This window comes from Nycticebus coucang, chromosome 7, assembly GCF_027406575.1.
Source record: "Nycticebus coucang isolate mNycCou1 chromosome 7, mNycCou1.pri, whole genome shotgun sequence".
NCBI classification, from domain to species: domain Eukaryota; kingdom Metazoa; phylum Chordata; class Mammalia; order Primates; family Lorisidae; genus Nycticebus; species Nycticebus coucang.
In genome coordinates this window covers 128,971,867-128,993,105 of record NC_069786.1, presented here as the reverse complement: position 1 = coordinate 128,993,105, position 21,239 = coordinate 128,971,867, and the positions used below count along the sequence as shown (strand labels likewise).

Sequence of the window (21,239 nt, the reverse complement as noted above, 5' to 3'; positions counted from 1 at the left end):
TGAGGCTTTTTCTGATTCCATAAAAAACAAAGTATTATTTTTTCAAGATCTTTAAAGTATGACAATGGAGCTTTAATAGGAATTGCATTAAAATTATATATTGCTTTGGGCAGTATGGACATTTTAACAATGTTGATTCTTCCCAGCCATGAGCATGGTACGTTTTTCCCATCTGTTAACATCTTCAGCTATTTCTTTTCTTAGAGTTTCAGGTTCTCTTTGTAGAGATCTTTCACATCCTTTGTTAGGTATACTCCCAAATATTTCATCTTCTTTGGCACTACTGTGAAAGGAATAGAGTCCTTGACTGTTTTTTCGGCTTGGTTATTGTTGGTATATATAAAGACTACAGATTTATGGGTGTTGATTTTGTAGCCTGAGACATTGCTATATTCCTTGATCACTTCTAAAAGTTTTGTAGTAGAATCCCTAGTGTTTTCCAGATATACGATCATATCATCTGTGAAGAGTGAAAGTTTGATCTCTTCTGACCCTATGTGGATACCATTGATCGCCTTTTCTTCCCTAATGCAATGGCTAAAACTTCCATTACAATGTTAAAGAGCAATGGAGACAATGGGCAACCTTGCCTGGTTCCTGATCTAAGTGGAAATGATTTCAATTTAACTCCATTCAATACGATATTGGCTGTGGGTTTGCTGTAGATGGCCTCTATAAGTTTAACAAATGTCCCTTCTATACCAATTTTCTTAAGTGCTCTGATCATGAAGGGATGCTGGATATTATCAAAAGATTTTTCTGCATCAATTGAAAGAATCATATGGTCTTTATTTTTAAGTTTGTTTATGTGTTGAATTACATTTATAGACTTACGTATATTGAACCAGCCTTGAGACCCTGGGATAAATCCGACTTGGTCATGATGTATAATTTTTTTGATGTGTTGTTGGATTCTGTTTCTTAGGATCTTATTGAGTATTTTAGCATCAATATTCATTAGTGATATTGGTCTATAATTTTCTTTTCTTGTAGGGTCTTTCCCTGGTTTGGGGATCAAGGTGATGTTTGCTTCGTAGAATGTGTTGGGTAATATTCCTTCTTTTTCTGTATTTTGGAAGAGGTGTAGTAGTATAGGTACTAGTTCTTCTTTAAATGTTTGGTAGAATTCTGACGTGAAGCCATCTGGTCCTGGGCTTCTTTTTTTTTTTTTTAGGGAGATTTTGTATAGTTCATGCTATTTCAGAACTTGATATAGGCCTGTTCAACATTTCCACTTCGTTCTGGCTAAGTCTTGGTAGGTGGCGTGCTTCTTGGTATTGGTCGATTTCTTTCAGACTTTCATATTTCTGAGAGTAGAGTTTCTTGCAGTATTCGTTAAGGATTTTTTGAATTTCTGAGGGGCCTGTTGTTATTTCATCATTACCATTTCTGATTGATGAAATTAGAGATTTTATTCTTTTTTTCCTGGTTAGGTCGGCCAAAGGTTTATCTATTTTATTGATCTTTTCAAAGAAATAGCTTTTGGATTTATTGATCTGGTGTATAATTCTTTTGTTTTCAATTTCATTTAATTCTGCTCTGATTTTGGTTATTTCTTTTCTTCTGCTGCGTTTGGGGTTGAAGTGTTCTTCTTTCTCCAGTTGCTTGAGATGTTCCATTAAGTTACTGACTTCCTCTCTTTCCGTTTTCTTGAGGAAGGCTTGTGGTGCTATAAATTTCCCTCTTAGGACTGCCTTTGCAGTATCCCAGAGGTTCTGGTAGTTCATGCCTTGATTGTTGTTTTGTTCCGAAAATATGGTGATTTCCTTCTTAATCTCGTCTATAACCCATCTATCCTTCAGCATAAGGTTGTTTAGCTTCCATGTTTTTGTATGGGTATGCAGGTTCCTGTTGTTATTTAGTTCAACTTTTATTCCACGATGGTCTGAGACGATGCAAGGAATGATTTCTATTTTTTTTAATTTGTTGAAGTTAGATTTGTGGCCTAGGATGTGGTCGATTTTGGAGTATGTTCCGTGGGCTGATGAGAAGAATGTGTATTCAGTTTTTTGGGGATGAAATGTTCTGTAGATGTCTGTTAAGTCCAGATGTTGCATGGTTGAGTTTAAATCTAAAACTTCTTTGCTTAGCTTCTTTTTGGAGGATCTATCCAGGACTGCTAAAGGGGTGTTAAAATCTCCAACTACGATGGAAGTGGAGGAAATCGAGTTGCTCATGTCTATTAGAATTTCTCTTATAAATTGAGGTGCGTTGTGGTTGGGTGCTTAAATATTAATAATTGAGATCTCATCATATTGAGTATTACCTTTAACAAATATGAAGTGTCCATCCTTATCCTTAGTTATTTTGGTTGGTTTAAAGTCTGTTGCGTCTGCGAACAGGATTGCAACGCCTGCTTTTTTCTGCTTTCCATTTGCCTGGAATATTGATGACCATCCCTTCACCTTGAGTCTATATCTATCTTTTAATGTAAGATGCGATTCTTGGATGCAGCAGATATCTGGCTTGAGTTTTTGTATCCAGTCCGCCAACCTATGCCGCTTTAGAGGACAATTTAAACCATTCATATTAATTGAGAGTATTTATAAGCCTTTCGAGAGTCCTGTGGACATTTTTAATCCTTTTGCGACTGTGGATGTTGGAATTTGATCAAAAATTTTTTGGGTGGGTTTACTTTTGCCGTGGAGGATTACGCTGGTCTTTATGGAGGATTGGTCTAAGAATGTCCTGCAGAGCTGGTTTAGTTGTGGCAAATTTCTTCAACATGTGAATGTCATTGAAGTATTTAATTTCTCCATTATAAATGAAGCTCAGTTTAGCTGGGTACAGGATCCTGGGTTGAAAGTTATTTTGTTTTAGGAGATTAAAAGTTGATGAACATCCTCTTCTCGCTTGAAAGGTTTCATCAGAGAGATCTGCAGTTGTTCTGATGTTCTTCCCCTTGTAGATAATGGTTTTCTTTCGTCTGGCTGCTTTCAGAATTTTCTCCTTCATATTAACTTTAGTGAAATTGATTATGATGCGTCTGGGGATGTCTTATTTGGGTTGAGTCGTGCTGGAGTTCTGAAACTGTCTGCTATCTGAATTTCGGAATCTCTTGGCATGTCTGGAAAGTTCTCTTTCATAACCTCATGGAGAAGAGACTCTGTGCCTTGTGAAGCCACTTCGTCACTTTCGGGGATCACTATAAGACGAATATTGGTTTTCTTCAAATTATCCGAGAGCTCTCTGAGAGAATGGTCTGTTTTTGCTCTCCATTTCTCTTCTTCTTTGAGGGTTTGGGAGCGTTCGAAAGCTTTGTCTTCAATGTCAGAAATCCTTTCTTCTGCTTGCTCCATTCTGTTCTGTACTGTGTTTCTCAGATCTTTGAGGGCTGCAACTTCTTGTCTCAATGTGTCGAAATCTGTGGTCATTTGATCTTTGAATCCGCTGAATTCTTGAGATAACTTTTGGAATTCTAATTCGACCTTATTTGCTATCCAGATCCTGAATTCAACTTCTGACATCTCAGCTATTTGTTTGTGCATGGGGTCTTGTGCTGTTTCTGCCCCATTGATCCTTGGGGGAGTTGATCTACCCTGATTATTCATATTGCCAGAGTTTTTCTGTTGATTTCGCCTAATGATTGTTTTTCACCGTTGCCTCTGGCCATCCTCAGAGTTGGGGAGGTGTCTCTCCAAGATTAGACCCCAGCGGGATCACTCTATTGTTGCTGGATCTTTGTAGGGAGTGACCCTGTGTAATTCCTCTGGGGCTGCTCTAGCTAGGGGGTTCTGGTTGTGGAAGCAGCTCCAGTTTGTGACACACCCGGATCCAGCAACATGGCTGGGGGTGGTGCGCATGGTTCTGGGAGTGCCAGACGCCCAGTGACTTTCTCACAGAGAGCCCAAGGCTCCAGCGGTCTCTGGCCAGGAGAAGAGCTCTGCGCAGAGGCAGGGAGGGCTCCAAAGGACATGCAGCTACCAGAGTCCCTGTCCAGATGAACGGGCTAGTGTGGAAGCTGGGAGGACACAGGAGGCAGGACGCAGGGTTGCGTGGCTCCCGCAGTTCCTGGTCAGGGAATGCTGAGGCCCAGTGGGTGTGGGTCACCAGTCAGGGGTCGCTGCACAGCTCTTATGGAGGTCTGGGCAGTGCCAAGCCCAGGAGTTTGGGGTTGCTATGAGCTGTGACGTCACAGCACTCTACCCAGGGCAACAGCCCAAGGCTCCAGTGTGCCAAAACTCTCTTGCTCTGCCCCTAAGGATTAAGGCTGTAAGGCAGCTCAGTCCCCGCCTTTAGGCTGCTCAGTCAGTAGGTTACTTTGACCTGCCCAATCCTTGCTCTGAGACCCTGAGGGTGGAGCTTGCCGGGGCAGTTCTTTCACAATGGCTTCCTGCGCCCAGCTCAGTGGCTCAGTCTGGGGCCCCAGACAATGCCCAAAGTTCTCCACACTCCTGCTCAAGCTCTCCCCAAAGCAGTTCAACTGAGTGCCAAGTCCAGGAACACCAAAACAGTTCATAGGTAAGGCCTTTCCGGTTTGCAGTCTCACTGCTGCTTGTACTTACGGTTGCCAGCGTGATTAGGTTGATCGAACACACGCAACCACTAGCCTGTTTTCCATTGTTTTTGTCCTCCTCTTGGGGTCCAGAAGTCCCTTGCTGGCTCCCTGTATCCTCAAAGGGATGATTATAGGCAGATCCCACCAGCCAGAGATGCCTGGAGTCTTGTCTCCCTAGACTCACTGTTCCAAGTTGCAGGGAAGCTGTTACTCCCACTTGGGATTATTTAAATGTAGACTTTAAATGTTGAATTCAATGGGACTTGAGGTGGAGCCTGAGATTCTACAACGCTGCAGGCACACAGACCACACTTTGAACTCCAAGAACCCTGATTACCCCAAAGGAATACCATATCCAACACCAAGTATGCATTAGAGATGACTGACAGAAGGCCCGAAGACAATATACCCAGGCTTAACGTTCACACTTTCAAAAGACACTACAAATTATCCCAAAGGACCAGAAACTATTGTGTTTACAGACTTCAGATAATCCACCACAATGTATTACGAACAACTAGACCTCACTTCACCAATGGTTCCAGGAAGAGAAATTACTATGCACCATTGTTGTGACGGTATCCAGTTCACTTCTGTGTTCCTTCAATGAGGGTGCTATGGTTTAATGCAGCCCCTCCAAAATTCAGGTGTTGCCAATAGAAGGTGAGGCCATTAAGACATGATGACGTCATGAGGGCTCCTCTCTCCTGGATGGGATTAGGCCCTTAGAAAAGAAGCCTCACAGCTTCCTTGCATCTGGGCACAGTGAGTCTGGGGAGATAGGACTCCAGGCATCTCTGGCTGGTGGGATCTGCCTATCATCACCCCTGAGAGGATACAGGGAGTCAGCGAGAGACTTCTGGACCCCAAGAGGAGGACTAAAACAGTGGAAAACCGGCAAGTGGTCGCGTGTGTTCAATCCGTCTAAACCCGCCCGCAACTGTAAGTTCAGTAGCAGCGAGACTGCAAACCAGAAAGACCTTATCTGTGAACTGTTTTGGTGTCTTTGGACTTGGCACTCAGCTGAACTACCTTGGGGAGAGCCTGAGCGGGAGTGCAGAGAACTTTGGCCTTTGTCTGGGGCCCCAGTCTGAGCCGCTGACCCAGACGGAGCTAATAGTGTTTGACTCTGGGTCACAGGGAGCCATTGTGAGCGATCTGCCCCGGCAAGCTCCGCCCTCAGGGTCACAGAGCTAGAATTGAGTGGGAGCTGGTAACCCAGCGACCAAGTAGCCTAAGGGCGGGGTCTGAGCCGCCTTGCAGCCCTAACCCTTGGGGGCAGAGGGAGACCAGTTTTGGCACACAGGGTAAGTGGATAGCCACTTCAGCAGTGATTCCAGCGACAAGCACTTCCCTGGGAAAGCTTCTGCTCAGCAAGTGAACAAGTTCAAAGTGCCTTTTAAGTGGGCTGAAGAGAGATTTAGGGTGTCTACCTGCTGGGGTTTGAGAAACTAGCAGCCTCCAGTCGTATCAGAACTGTGATTAACATCTCATACCCCAGAAGACCACGTGTTGCCCAGACAATATTCAATGACATATACATACTGCTTTGTTTTTGGTTGTGTTTTTTTTTTTTTTTTTTGGTTTGGTTGTTTTTTTTGTTTATTTTGATGATGTTGATTGTTGTTTTGTTTTTTAAGTTCAACCTTTTCCATACAGATCCTTTTTCTTTCTCAATTTTTCTAGTTTAATTATAATTTCCCATTGCTGCCTATTTCAATAATTAGAACTTCATTTTTGTTAGTGTTTCTACAGCTATTATTTGGTTTTCCACCCAATTTTATCCCGTAAAGTTTTCCGTTTGCTTGTTTTGGTTTGATTTATAGCACTTTTGTCTTTCCTCTCTACTTGGTGGAGGTGGGGTACTGTGTCTGATCAGGTTAGCAAAGAGCTGCTGACCTCAAGGGAACCACCCAACAGTTGGGCACCCCCAGAAAGTGGTTTTTTTTTAAGGTTCTGTCAAAGTACCCTACTGTACACCTATATTGCTCTGTCTCCCTCTTTCTGTGCCTCTCTTCTTTTTGTCAGTATTCCTTTTAACCACCCCCTCTCCTTTCTCTATTTTTCTTTTTTTTTTTCTTATCACTCGGTCCTCCTTTCTTTCATCCCTTTTTTGCTCTTCAACCTTCTCACCCTTCTGGTCCTGTAACCCTTAGTCCACAGGCACGAGAACTTAAAGAGCAAGAGGAAGTGAAAGGAAAATTAGGGCAAGGAAACAGATAAAAGAAATCACTCATGAGGAAGAATCAGCAGAAAACTCCAGGCAACATGAAGAACCAGTCCAGAACAACCCCGCCAAGGGACCATGAGGTAGCTACTGCAGAGGATTCCACCTATAAAGAAATGTTAGGAATGACAGAAAGGGAATTTAGAATACATATGTTGAAAACAATGAAAGAAATGATGGAAACAATGAAGGAAATTGCTAATAAAGTGGAAAATAACCAAAAAGATATCCAAAAACAGAATCAAATAAGAGATGAACGATATGAAGAATATAAAAAGGATATAGCAGAGCTGAAGGAACTGAAACAATCAGGGAACTTAAAGATGCAATGGAAAGTATCAGCAACAGGTTAGACCATGCAGAAGAAAGAATTTCAGAGGTAGAAGACAAAGTTTTTGAGATAACTCAGATAGTAAAAGAGGCAGAAAAGAAGAGAGAGAAAGCAGAACGTTCACTGTCAGAATTATGGGACTTTATGAAGCGTTCCAACATACGAGTTATAGGAATTCCAGAAGGGGAAGAAGAATGCCCCAGAGGAATGGAAGCCATACTAGAGAATATTATAAAAGAAAATTTCCCAAATATCACCAAAGATTCTGACACACTGCTTTCAGAGGGCTATTGGACCCCAGGTCACCTCAACTCTAACCAAGCTTCTCCAAGACACATTGTGATGAACCTGTCCAAAGTCAAGACAAAAGAAAAGATTCTGCAAGCTGCCAGGAGTAAGCGCCAGTTGACCTACAGGGGCAAAACATACCAACTCCTCTCTAGAAGATTCCTATGCTCCAAAACTCACCTGCCTCCTCCTGGCCAATTGTCCCCAGTGCGTCTGCAACTAAAACTTGACCTGGCTCTCTCTGGAGTGTGTTCCCATTTCTGTCCTGGGTCCTAAGTGCTGCATTGTCTATTCACTCTTATTAGACATCCCCAATTTCTAACATCACTTCTAGTTCATTCTCAGTGCTCTGTTCTCGAATTCTAACTTGGTTGTGATTTTCCTAATTAAATTTTAATTACATTTGGTATAGATCAGAAGTTTTTTACCAACAGACTACTTGACCAAAACTCTCCATTTCAAGCTCTGCCCCTAGGAAATCCAACTAAAGACATCACGTTTAAGGAAAGTTTCTCTAACAGTAACCATCATCTGTCTCTTATTCTTAAATCACTACCCTGGCTCAGTCTCCTTCATGTACTCCTTCACTGATCAGGATTTGGTTTCTGCATTTTCTACCCCATTAAAATGGCTCTGATCAATGTCACAGATGCCTCCATATTAGTCAAATCTAACTTCTTAGGAAACCTGCTCACTGGAGCAACACAGTGCTGCTTCCTCCTCATCCTTCAGACGCCCCCTTGTCTTGGTTTCTGGCATAACATTCTCTCTTGGTGTTCTTTCTTTCTAGTCACCACTTCTCAGTGCTTTACTGTATCCTCTTCCTCTGCACACCTATTAAGTTTTGATGTCCCTCAGTCTCCATCCTCAGGCTGTGTTCTTTTCTCTCTCCATAAAACACCAATTTGAGGTTATAAATCTCTACCTATCGCCAAGATCTCACTTCTGACCTCCAAATTCTAATACCTAAAAGCCTCCTAGCTTTATATACCTATATGCCCTCAGGCATCTGAAACTCAACAGGTCCAAATGAACTCATCATCCTAACCTAACCTCTGTCTCTGTTTCGTTTCCTAGATTCTACCTTGGCAAAGTAAGCTACCCCTCAATTACCTGAGCCTGAAGTAATAAAAATCATTCTAGCTTCTTCCCTATCCCTCATCTCCTATATCCAATCACCATGTTCTCACTTATTAAACAGTCTTAAATTCATCTCTTCCTTGCATTCCTCATGATCACCATGACTTGCCTCCCTAAGACTTTCTTAACACCTAACTTTCTTGCAGATTCCTACCAATTTTCCCTCATTCCTTTAAATCAGTGATTTTCAACCAGTGTGCTGTGAAAATTTTTAAAGACCATTAATTAATTTTTTTTTTTTTTTGAGACAGAGTCTCAAGCTATCAACCTGAGTAGAGTGCTGTAGCATCACAGCTCACAGCAACCTCAAACTCTTGGGCTTAAGCGATTCTCTTGCCTCAGCCTCCCAAGCAGCTGGGACTAAAGGCACCCGCCACAATGCCCGGCTATTTTTCTGTTGCAGTTGCCATTGTTGTTTTAGCTGGCTGGGGTAGGTTGGAACCCACCAGCCTCAGTGTGTGTGGCTGGCGACCTACAACACTAAGCTAGGGGTGCCACCAATTAAATTATTTTTGTAAAAAGTTCAACATAATTTAAGTGTGCCATGGAAGTTTAACTGTAGGTTCAAGTGTGCTGTAAGATTAAAAAAGTTGAAAAAATGCTGCTTTAAATCCTCCTCCCTACCATCAAATACTTAAAATGCAAATTTAACTATCTCTTTCTCTTCAAAATTCTTGAATGACTCCCCAGTACCTACACGACAATACCTAAACTCCCTTACACAGTAAAATAATTCATGATGTGACACCCACCCCCACCTCTCCACACACCAGCCTGGCCTGCCACTTTATACCATGTATCACTATCTTGCATTTTAATCTCCAAACTTTAGTTTTCCAGATCTTCCATGTTTTCTCAAGCTTTCATGCCTTTGTAGATAACATTCCTACCTTTATACATAATACAGCCTATAAGGCAGTTATATATATGTCATAAATCATTACTAGTTTCTATCAGGCATAGGATAAAACTATTGAAATTTTTTTTTTTTTGTAGAGAAGAGTCTCACTTTACCGCCTTCGGTAGAGTGCCATGATGTCACAGGACTCACAGCAACCTCTAGCTCTTGGGCTTCCATAATTCTCCTGCCTCAGCCTCCCAAGCAGCTGGGACCACAGGCGCCCGCCACAACACCCGGCTATTTTTTGGTTGCAGTTCAGCCGGGGCTGGGTTTGAACCCACCACCCTCAGTATATGGGGCTGGCGCCCTCCCTACTCACTGAGCCACAGGCGCCACCCAAAACTACTGAAATTTTTTAAATAAAAAGTGAGAATTTGAACAATAGCAGTAGCAAGCAGCAATGTTGTAATACAAATTTTTTTTAAATAAAAAGTGAGAATTTGAACAATAGCAGTAGCAAGCAGCAATGTTGTAATACAAATTTTTTTAAATAAAAAGTGAGAATTTGAACAATAGCAGTAGCAAGCAGCAATGTTGTAATACAACTATGAATGATAACTTTGTATGGTTTGTAAGTATTACCAAAATGCCAGAACTTCTCCTTCCACTTAACAAAAACTGCAACATTGCACCATTACCTAAATTCAAAGCAAAAAATTTACTTTGTATCACACATTGTACTTTAAAGAAATTAAATATGATTTTAAAGACCATCTAGATCAATGGTTCTCAACCTTCCTAATGCCACAGCCCTTTAATACATTTCCCATGGGTCATGACCCACAGGTGAGAACTGCTGATCTAGACTGTTTTCAGGTAAACCTAAATTCTATTTTTAATAGTGGAAATGAATTTGGAGTAAGAGATAGAAGCATTTGCCAAGACCAGTGGCATATGCTTCTCAGATGGCTAATCAGGAATGCAACATATAATGAACCTAATTAATCCAGTGAGATTAGCACAGTTTACCAGATATATCCTACTATTCCTACTTGCAGATACATGATAAGATTCCATTTCTTGGCCCTCAATGGTTGGGTAGGGCCAGGTGACTCATTCTGGCTAATAAGCTATAAGCAGAAGAGACTCCATCACTTCAGGACCAAGGCATTTTATTTTATGTTATTTTTTATTAACTCATAGCTGAGTTAATAAAAACCATAGATTAAGCTCATGATCATTAATGCGATCATGGGGCATCATACACTGGTTTTATAGACCATTTGACATATTTTCTTTTTTTATTAATATTAAATCATAGCTGTGTACATTAATGCAATCATACATTGGTTTTATACACAGTTTGACATGTTTTCATCACACTGGTTAACATAGCCTTCTGGGCATTTTCTTAGTTATTGTGTTAAGACAGTTATATTCTACATTTAGTGAGTTTCACATGTACCCTTGTAAGATGCACCGCAGGTGTAATCCCACCAATCACCCTCCCTCCGCCCATCTTCCTTCCTCCCCTCCCCTTCCTCCTTCCCCCTATTCTTAGGTTATAACTGGGTTATAGCTTTCATGTGAAAGCCATAAATTAGTTTCATAGTAGGGCTGAGTACATTGGATACTTTTTCTTCCATTCTTGAGATACTTTACTAAGGAGAATATGTTCCAGCTCCATCCAAGTAAACAAGAAAAAGGTAAAGTCTCCATCTTTCTTTAAGGCTGCATAATATTCCATGGGGTACATATACCACAATTTATTAATCCATAATATTCCATGGTGTACATATACCACAATTTATTAATCCAATTTATTTATCGATGGGCACCAGACCAAGGCATTTTAAATGCAGCCCTCCTTGGCTATATTCTTCTGCCACAGAAAAAGGAAATATTCTGATGGTATCTGTTACATCCTGCTGGGGCACTGGACTAAAGATAATGCAAAGCATACTTCCTAGATAATCCTGATGGTCAATGAGCATAAGCAAGAAATAAACCATACATTCCAGAGTATAACCTTGCCTACCATACAATTGTCCAGAAATTCAGATAGCTCAAAGAGACATCTGAGACACCAACATTTTATGTCAATATTTTATGTCTGCTATAAGTGTTATCAGTGATACACTCAAGAGATAGAAATAATAAATGATTTATCATATCAAATCTTGGCCAACTATGATTCTCAGTCCTCATTTCTAAAAAGAATAGTAGTAATATCCAATATTTCTGAAGCACTTACAATGTGCTATCATTGCTGTAAGCACTTTATCTACATTCACTCATTCATTATAATGAATGTGAATTTCATCAAACCATCTCCAAGGCATTAAAGAAAAATGAATTGTAAGTTTTCTAGCAAATAACCCTAAAATATTAATTGGGAGTTTCCCAGCACAAATAAGCTACTCTATCCTTAAATGGTACATTCCTTATTTTAGACATTTCAATTTGAATTACAGAGATCTGAAGACATGTTTAAAGCAGGCAAGAACCTGAAGTATCTGATCCCAGAGCTGGCAATAATGAACAAGAAAAGATGACTGTTAAAAATAGGCTTGTGTATATAACAATCTTGGGAAAATCTGATCATGGTAGTGGATATACCTTTCCTACTATACTTGTCTGGGTAGAGGCTCCAAAGACCTTGCCTTCCATCATTAAGTACCTTCCAAGTCTTTTTTATGCTTGCCATGCAGGCCAAGAAACCAAACAGTTCTAAGAAATCCTAATTCCACTGGAACTGAGAACAATCCAAAATGATAGTGGTTATATAAGAGATTGGATTAAATATAATCTAGTATGATGGGTGCGTATTTAAAGAAGAACTTGGAAGAAAAAACTTTAAAACAATCACTTAAAGGAAACAATTTACTGTATTAGACCAATTTCATGTGACTTTAAGAAGTTTTGAACCAGCCACTGAAAATAAGGGATTAAATGTACACTTTGATTTTTTTTGTTTGTTTAATTTGTAACAAGAGTAGTCAGTCACTGCTATCAACACTTCCTTTATTCTTTCAAACTCAAGTTATTTCCTTTTTTCTGTGCCAATCTCTTCCAAAATACTCACCTATACTTCTATTACTCCCTTGCTAAAGTGTTCATATCTCTGCATAAAAATAAGTTGTCTTAGTAACTCACAACAGACATGCTAGAAAGTATAGAATAATCGCCCCTGATCCCTACCTGTAAGTCATGTAGAGTTTACTCTGCTGTAAGCTAGGTGAAATAATGCTGTCTCAAGAGAATTTAGACTTAGCCAACAAAGTACTTGACTGATTCATTGCCACTTTTATCTTCTCAGTACAATGTGAGTGCTCAACAAATACATGTGGGATAAATGAATGGGTTCCCAGTATCATAGATTTCCAGTAGATGTCAATATATCAAGTAGATTCTTTACTATATTTTTAAAACACAGTAAAAAGAAGATAGAAGCAAAGTTGCAAATGAGTAAAATTTTCACTTGAAATCCACCTATTCAGCTAGTCAGGTTCTATTTCACATTGTTTTACCGAATGGAGTCTAATTTTAACATACTCTTGGAGGTTTCCTTCACTCTCATGACTTTCTCTAGGCCAATCACAGGTTGACAACAACTAGTTCCCAGCCAAGCTAGGCAATATTTAAAGAACTTTGGTTTCTCTATGAAAGGGCTTGGTTTTTAACCTACCTCCCAGATCTAAGGTGCCAGAGCTAAGTGTCCTTTGGTATACCCACAAAAAGCCTAGAATTGTGGTTCAGAGCTGCTCTTCTACTTTGTGTCTTGCTCCGAATGAGGCTCTAACCTGGGGATCAAACCCTGTCCTTGACTCCCAGCCCAGTGGGCATTCTGCTTATAATAGGATAGTCTCACATTCCCAGAATTAGAACTCTGCCCTCAAGTCCTAAGAATCTGCTTTCTTCCACATGACAACTGCCCACCTGCCTTCTGAATTACCTGTGCCATTGTGAATTTGGGATCTGCTGCCAATGAGCCAGGAAGGTATCTGGGTCTGTAACCCCTTTGACTCTGTGCCTTGACCAGCAAGCTATACTTCTGATTCAACCTAAGAGGGTCAGCCCTCCTAGTATCTCATCCAGAATCTAGAGTAGATGTCTGGTAAGGTTCTGACTCCTTCTCAACACCTGTCTCCATATGCCCTGATAAGCTATACTACTTCTCAGTCCTAAAATATGACCATAAGAATTTAACTGGGTCAAGGGTAAGTAAAACTAATCAGAGGTTTACTGTGGGAAAAACTTCTGGGTCTGGCACCTGGGAGACCAATGAAGAGGCAGCTAGAGAAACTTCATGTTCTAAAGGGAAGGAGACTCTCCTACCTCCCCTTCTTCCCTCTCAACCACTTAATCCCCACCAGAAACTATAATAGTCACACACTCTCCAATACAAAAAGCAGTTACAATTCAACTGAACACAAAAGCTTGTATACAAAGTTACGGGAAACTGAAACACTGTATAAAAAGTTAGGTTAATGATTCTGTGGTTTTTGTTTTTTGTGTGTTTTGTTGAGGGTGTAGCTTTTCCTCGGTCACCTGGGTCATCTGAACTCAGCAAAGAAATTATTATCTTCATGAAAAATATCAACAGCTGACCCATAGTAAAATGGACAAATTCTAAAAATTAAGAAAAAGCATAATTACCCCAAAAAAAGTCACTGCTTCCTCCTTCCACATTTCTTTTTTAATTTTTTAAGTTTTTTATTTATTTATTTTTTTAATGCTGAAAAATTGACAGTAAAACAGATCCAGGAAGAATTTACAACCAACTGCCTGAAGGTTTGGGAAGCTGAGGGGCTGGAGCAAGGTTGGGATGAGTGAATAAGAAAGGGGTCTCCCATTCCTCAGTCGTCATAGCCTCAATGTATGACCAAGGAGGGGGTGGAATTATTTAGTCAAAAGGAAGAAGGCAGGAAGAACAGGGGGTGGGAGGTTAGAGGGTTAAGGGGAGAGAAAAAGAAAATAAAAGGTCATTTATTTTCCTGGTTGAATCTAGAGGAAAAAAATGCCTGGCCCTCTGTAGGGGGAAGAAGCCCCTCACAAGAGAGGCAGTGGGCCGGAGGAAGGCAGCCTGGGATGACCCCATCCCCAGCACCAACGGACATCACGGGAGTAGAGGAGGGGCCATGGCAGGCACTGGTGGAGGATGCCGGCAGAGGCCTCCGGGAGCCTCTGGGGCATACTGGCTACTGTGTGTTTACGCCACCCTATATGTTCCGGGAGTAGCTCCCAAAGTCATAATTCCCATAGTATGGTGGCCACTGGCCCTGGTTCTGATAGTAGTGGTTCCACTGCTGGGCATACTGATACTGGTTATAGTTGGGCTGAGGGTAGGTCTGTGCAGTGGGGGTTGGTGGTGGGGTATAGGGGGCTGGGTTGTAGTGAGGTGGTGGAGGAGGTGGTGGAGGTGAGGCTGTGTAGCCCTGGCTGTAACCTCCTTGGTTGTAGGGTAGCTGGCTGTAACTTTGCTGTGGAGGGCTATAACTGCTAACAGTGGGGGTGCTGGTATTGGCTCTCAAGCTAGGGGATATTGCTGTTCTTATTGTAGCTGCTGGCTCCTGGGGGATTCCAAGCAGGGCTGTAGCTGGGCGGCTATGGAGGCTGCTGGGGTTGTGGTTGTGGTGGCAGCAGTTGCTGTGGTGGTGGCTGTTGATGGGGAGCCCGGTTGTAGCTGTCTCGGTTATTGAAGCTGTTGTTATCCCGGTTGTTGTTATCCTAGTGGTTCTGGCTACAGCCACCATCTCCACAGTGTTGAAACCTCCTCGGCAGTTGCCTTGTCCTTGGTTCTGGAAGCCTCCTAGGTTGCCTGCAGGGGGGCCTCAGTTGCTGAAAGCCACCGTCACCCCCATGGCCCCGAAAGGCACTTCTCAGGGGGTGACCCAGCCTTGCAGCCTTCTACATTGTATTGCCTCACCCACTTGTCTGCTTCTTCCCACTGCAGCTCATCCAGGAAGTCCCCAACATCTGGCAAGGTGAAGTTGGCTTTCATTTCTGAGACTGCACGATCAGGGACATCCTTCCCTTCCTCATCAATTCGCTTTATTGTTCAGTCTTTCAGGTCTTCATCAGTGTGACAAATTACAATAGCTTTGCGCTGGAAGCCTTCAAATGGTCCCATTTTTCATCCCTAGGCTGACTCATAACATATGTCTGATCTAGGATATAACTTCGTTTCTTGCAGGCAGCAATCTGGATAAGGCGGTTGAGCCACTGGGTGGCCTGCATATCACAACATCCCAGCAGCCAGCATAGTTCTGCTGCCGACACAGGCCCATCACCCACATTTTATCCATGAGGGCTTTGGTGTTGTACTTCTTAGAAGGGCTGGAAGCTGCATGTTTAATGGCCCACCGTGGTCTTGGCAGCAGCACGGAGGCCTACCATCATCAGAATCTCACGTTCTGCCTTACTCTTTGGTCCAATGGTGCCCAGATCCACTCACTAAGGGGAAGGTGCTGGATGAAGATAAACCCTGGGAGGACAGAACAGTAAGGCTCTGCCCTCTGCCCAGAGTTGAGCTCCACTGCATAATTCTTCACCAGGACATGAGTGTAGAGGGCCTGACCCCCTAAAGCTTCCTTCTGGATTCGGAAGCCAATGCCCATCCACTTCCCATTCTTAATAAATGAAAGTTCCACATCATTTCCACATTCAAAATCCACAAAGCAGCCAATCACATCATTCTCTGCAAACTTGTCTGTGTAGCTGTCAAACCGGCTATTGGTAGGTTTCTTCCCAGTGCCTCCACAGCCACATGAGAAAGGCTCTTCGCCTAGCTGGGTGCTGCAAGAGTCCAGGGACCAGCCAACATGGACGACATGGGGGTCAGGCTGTGTAGCTGGAAAGTGCTTCTCAGATATTTCCTCACTGATCTTCGTTTCAAAGCACACATGGCCCAGAGTTCTAATTTTTTTAATAAATTGTTTATTTTCTGAGACTAATACTAGGCCTTTGGTCATTTCAATTAATAGAGTCAGCTTTACCTGTGATAGCAACTTAAGATACTACCTAATGCTAAAGCATATATTGCTATTTTCTAAATTTATGCTAATATTTATATTAGCTATTTATCTATTTGTAGGTCAAATAACTCTCCTTGATATCTCTGGAATAACAAATATTAAAGTGATCATGAAATCGGGAGATGTAAATCTGAATCCCAGCTCTATACTTCTTAGTAATATGTTCATTAAATAAGATGTGTAAACTAAGCCCTCGTTTTCTCATTCACAATACAGGGACAGAGATGACAGTGCAGTAAGAAATGGTGTAAGGCACTAAACACAGTACCTGATACACGTAAGCACCAAAAAGTTAGCAATCATTTTCAGTACCCATAGGGCTTATATATGCTTATTTGTAATGTACTGTATATTAGGGTATTAAAGAAGGAAAATAATGGGATAAACTTATTATGGTTAATCAAAAGATGAAGAACAGGATGGGTAATGGTTACGGACAATGAACTGGATAAGAGAAAGGAGAGAAAAGAAAAAAGAAAGAATGGAAGAAAATCAAATCAATGCCCAACAGAAAGATTGAAAATTTTACAAAGCAGAGAGCAAATTCCATGAGCCTCTGCAAAGGGGGTCCACAGATTTCCTTTGGGCTTCTCTCGAGAGCAGGATCTTAAGAACAGCTAGGAGTCCCAGCTTTTCCTAATGCCTAGGATAGTTAGTAAAGGGATACAGCACTCAGCCAAGAGAAAGCCTGGATCCATATGTTCCCACTTTATACCTAAAATTTTCAAAATCTTGTCTTACCAAATCATTTTCAGCCCAAATCACTCTCATCCTAAAATAAAACAAATGAAACAAAACCTCTCTCTTCATTTCCATCCTTCAAGCCTTAGCTAAAATGTAACCTCTAGAAACCTTCCCCAATTCTCTCAGAGTTTGATGCTCCTATAACAATGCAGTATTTCTGTTTCCATCCACAGACCGTACCATAATTGTTTCCATCCCCTTCCCAACCAGCCTTGACCTATTTGAGCTTGTATCTCTAGGATCTAGCACAAGGGGATGGGTGGAAGATGAGAAGCCACTGGGTACTCTGCACTGTTCCAGAATCATCAGGATCAATGTTTCCTAATCATCTGGGGACATAACTCATCCTTTGAAAACCTGAGGAAAAGGGAATTAAGCTAAAAGTCACAAGATCTGTATTTTACCGCTGGTTCTGACAAAAACTCTGAGTCTTCAAACCAGTCAATTAGTCTCACGGTACCTTACTTTCCCAATTGGCAAAGTAAAGAAATTACCATTTGTCCCTCAAGTATCCTTCATTAAATGTGTATAATAAAAAATAAAAATATACACCAAAAATAAGGAGAAATTCTGAAATTAAAATTGTTATATAAAAGCAAATTATTTTTTACTATGCCTCACAGCTTGATACTTTTACAGCTATCTATTCTGCCAAAAATCATGCTGTGAAATAAATTGACTATTTACTACTATAAGAACTGTTGTTTTTCCTAAAACCCCAAAGGCCCTGTAGTTTACATATCCCAGAGTGGGGTAGCACAACAAGCAGTAAGAAGCAAAGATGAACAATTCAATTAATTCACATTTGCTCACACCATTGACTACAGATTCCTTTGACAACAATATGCTTCTGTACTAACAAACCTGTAAGACAATTGGCCAGTATGCTTTGAGATGTTTACATTCTACATGTCAGGGATTCTTGATGACCGTATGAATGTTCTGTTCTCTCTAGTATGACCCTGCCACTAACCACTGTTGCAGGTGGGCTAAAGCCCACAGAATAGTCCCCCTTCAGAATGGGAAGCTATGAAATATTCTACCTACTGTATAGTTACACTTGTCCTTACTCGTGTGACTTTTGTATGTAGAAAGAAAGAAAAGTTCTCCTCAGGATGTCAGGTTGGCCTTACAGTGGCCTCTCTTTCCTTGAGGGGTCTAACAGAGTAGAGAGAATAAAAAATAAAAAACAGGTGGCACCTGTGGCTCAAGGAGTAGGGTGCTGGCCCCATATACCAAAGGTGGCGGGTTCAAACCCAGCCCCAGCCAAATAAAAAAAATTGCAACAACAACAAAAAATAAATAAATAAATAAATAAAAAGATTTATGGGCAGCACCTGTGGCTCAGTGAGTAGGGTGCTGGCCCCATATACGGAGGGTGGTGGGTTCAAACCCAGCCCCAGACAAACTGCAACAAAAAAAATAGCTGGGCGTTGTGGCGGGCACCTGTAGTCCTAGCTACTCGGATGCTGAGGCAAGAGAATCACCTAAGCCCAAGAGCTGGAGGTTGCTGTGAGCTGTGATGCCACGGCCTCTACCAAGGGTGACAAAGTAAGACTCTGTCTCTAAAAAAAAAGAAAGAAAGATTCTACCTAATAAAGTCTAAAAGACATACTTAACCGGGCTGATTTTAATATAAAAAGCAATTGTCAGGCAGCCACTTTGAAAGAACATCAGGAGCTCCACCAAAACCAAATGAATAAGGAACCCAGGGCCAATGTCTACATTTCAAATTTTCCAAAGCAGAAAAGAGCCCATGCCTACGCCAAGGCAGCCTGCAGCCCCTCGTAGTCATGCTCCTATGCCAACCATATACCAGCAACTCCAATGGTAGGGGGCCCCTTGGCAGCCCAGGCCTTTCTCTGTCTCCATGCCAATCTCTGCTCATTAGAAAGTTATCAATAAAGAGGAGGGCTCAGGATCCAGTTTCTTACAGGCACTTTATAGCCCAGACACAAGGGTTTTATTCCTCACCCAACTATCTTCCTGCCAACTGGATCTCACGAGGATCCAGGGACAGAGCATTAACTGCCAAGCTTCTGAGATGCTTCTTTCTCATTCCCTACTGACTCATACAGTATGGTCTTGCTACTCAAAGTGTGGTTCCCAAACTAGCAAGATCAACAGTACCTGAGAACTTGTTAGAAATGCACAATTTCAGGCATCACGTTAGACCTAAGGAATGAGGATTTGTATCTTAAAATTCCCAGGGGAATCGTTTGCGGTTTATAGGATGGTCCACTTCTAAAGAGGTATCCTCACACCCATCTTTCTCAAAGACAAGAAACAGCTCTTTCAGGATTTCTCAGGTTTTGGGTAAAACTCTCTCCTGAATATCAACTCTTCTCCAAACTCCTGAATGCTAATTGGCCTGTTGAAGCCTTCTTTTTCCCTGTGTCCATCAGCCCAGGAACCTCAGGGCTGCCCATTCCCATAAAGGACAGTGATTGCTGAACTTCTTGATGAGGTCTCTGGCCCACCTACCAGGGTGGTGGTGGCCTTTGATATCAGTCAGCAGGACTCCAAAGCTTCTCTGCCCCACAAGCCCTTACAAGTCCTGGAATTAGGTAAGGAAACCATCAGAGGCTTTTCTGTGACTAAACTCTAACACCATGTTTTTAGTCCCCGGACAACATACAAGATTAAGGTACTGATACTATTCTTTTGGCTTGAAAACATGCCACAGCCTACTCTAGGCCCTAGAGCACTTCTCTCCACAAGACTAGCTACTGAGTGCACTGCAGACTGGCCCTCCCCAGAGTATAAACACAGAGGTCTTTCACATTTTAAAGGTTTGCTACTGACTGGGAAGTAACTTTTTACCCTTTGAGGGAATGCCTAAGTAATATATGGGGAGCATTACAGATTACAGCAGATAGGCTCCTTCATCAGGTTCCTGACTCTGGTGTCTTTGTAGCTGGTTCCTCCTCTTATTCCTGAGTATGGATGTCACCAAACATCTTCCTCATTCTTGCATAAGGGCTAAAGGCATGCAGACTTTTTCCATGTAGATCAAAAAATGCCCTCTAGATTCAAGCAGGTCACATCAAAGCCTGAGTCTGTCAACACCCATTTCACTGGACTTCTGCCGCCAACACCCTCAGAACTCATGAGCCTCTTCTCTAAGCCAGGCACAGCTGAAATCTGTCCATCATGGTATGTGCCCCTCCCACCCCACACCATACAGCAGAGGCATGAGCCTCTCTGCACTCTCCTTACCTGACCTCTAACTTTGGCTTGTCCAGAAACTTAGTATCCCACCTTCTCTTCTCTGGCTGGCTAGGGTTTCTAGGCAATGTCATGCACTAATGTGGCTTTAAATACCACATCTTCTGATGACTCCCAAATTGACATCTCTAGCTTCAATCTCTCTTCAATTTCTTCTTGCAACTCCAGACTCATTTGTGCAAACATCTTCTTTTGTTAAGTTTTCAGTATTTTTTATAGCTTTATTAAGGTATAACTGACACATAATAAAGTATACATACACATATTTAAAGTCTACAAATAGATGAGTCGAAATATACATACAATTACAAAACAATCCCATCAAGATAAAGAGCGTGTCCACCACTCTCAAAAGTTTCCTTGGGGCCCCCTGGTATTTCATTTCTCCTATTCCCACCTTAGCAAGCCACTGATCTGCCTTTTGACACTAATAGTTAGTTTACATTTTCTAGGGCTTCATATAAATGGAATCATACAGAGGGTATTCTTTCCTGTCTGGTTTCTTTCACCTATCATAATTATTTTGAGATTCATCTTGTTGCACATGTCAATAGTTCATTTTCTTTACTGCTAAGCTGTATTCCATTGTATTGTAAGGATTTAACAAGATTTATTTATCCATTCACATGCTGATGGACATTCAAAATGTTTCCAGTTGGGGGTTGTTACAAATAAAGTTGCTATGAACACTCATGTACAAGTCTTTTTGTGAACAAAGACTTTCATCTCACTAAGCCAGTGGTTCTCAACCTTCCTAATGCTGCGAACCTTTAATACAGTCCAAAGGGGTTGCGATCCACAGGTTGAAAACCGCTGCACTAAGTCAAGAATGGAATAGCTGCATCACATTAGGTGTACACTTTTACTAAGAAACTGCCAAACTGTTTTCCAAAGTGACTGTACCA

General features: G+C 41.6%; 1 protein-coding gene, 1 non-coding gene and 1 pseudogene across 12 annotated transcripts in view; 1 reads left to right on the top strand and 2 right to left on the bottom strand.

Moving 5' to 3' along the window:
• Positions 1-21,239, bottom strand: part of DIS3L2 (DIS3 like 3'-5' exoribonuclease 2) — a 408,739-nt gene that overhangs the window by 306,555 nt on the left and 80,945 nt on the right. The gene's annotated exons all lie outside the window — the stretch shown is intronic.
• LOC128590420 (heterogeneous nuclear ribonucleoprotein U-like protein 1) lies at positions 14,527-16,299 on the bottom strand (annotated as a pseudogene).
• LOC128591046 (small nucleolar RNA SNORA64/SNORA10 family) lies at positions 18,141-18,273 on the top strand. The gene has a single exon (XR_008381485.1). It is a non-coding gene; the product is annotated as a small nucleolar RNA SNORA64/SNORA10 family (small nucleolar RNA).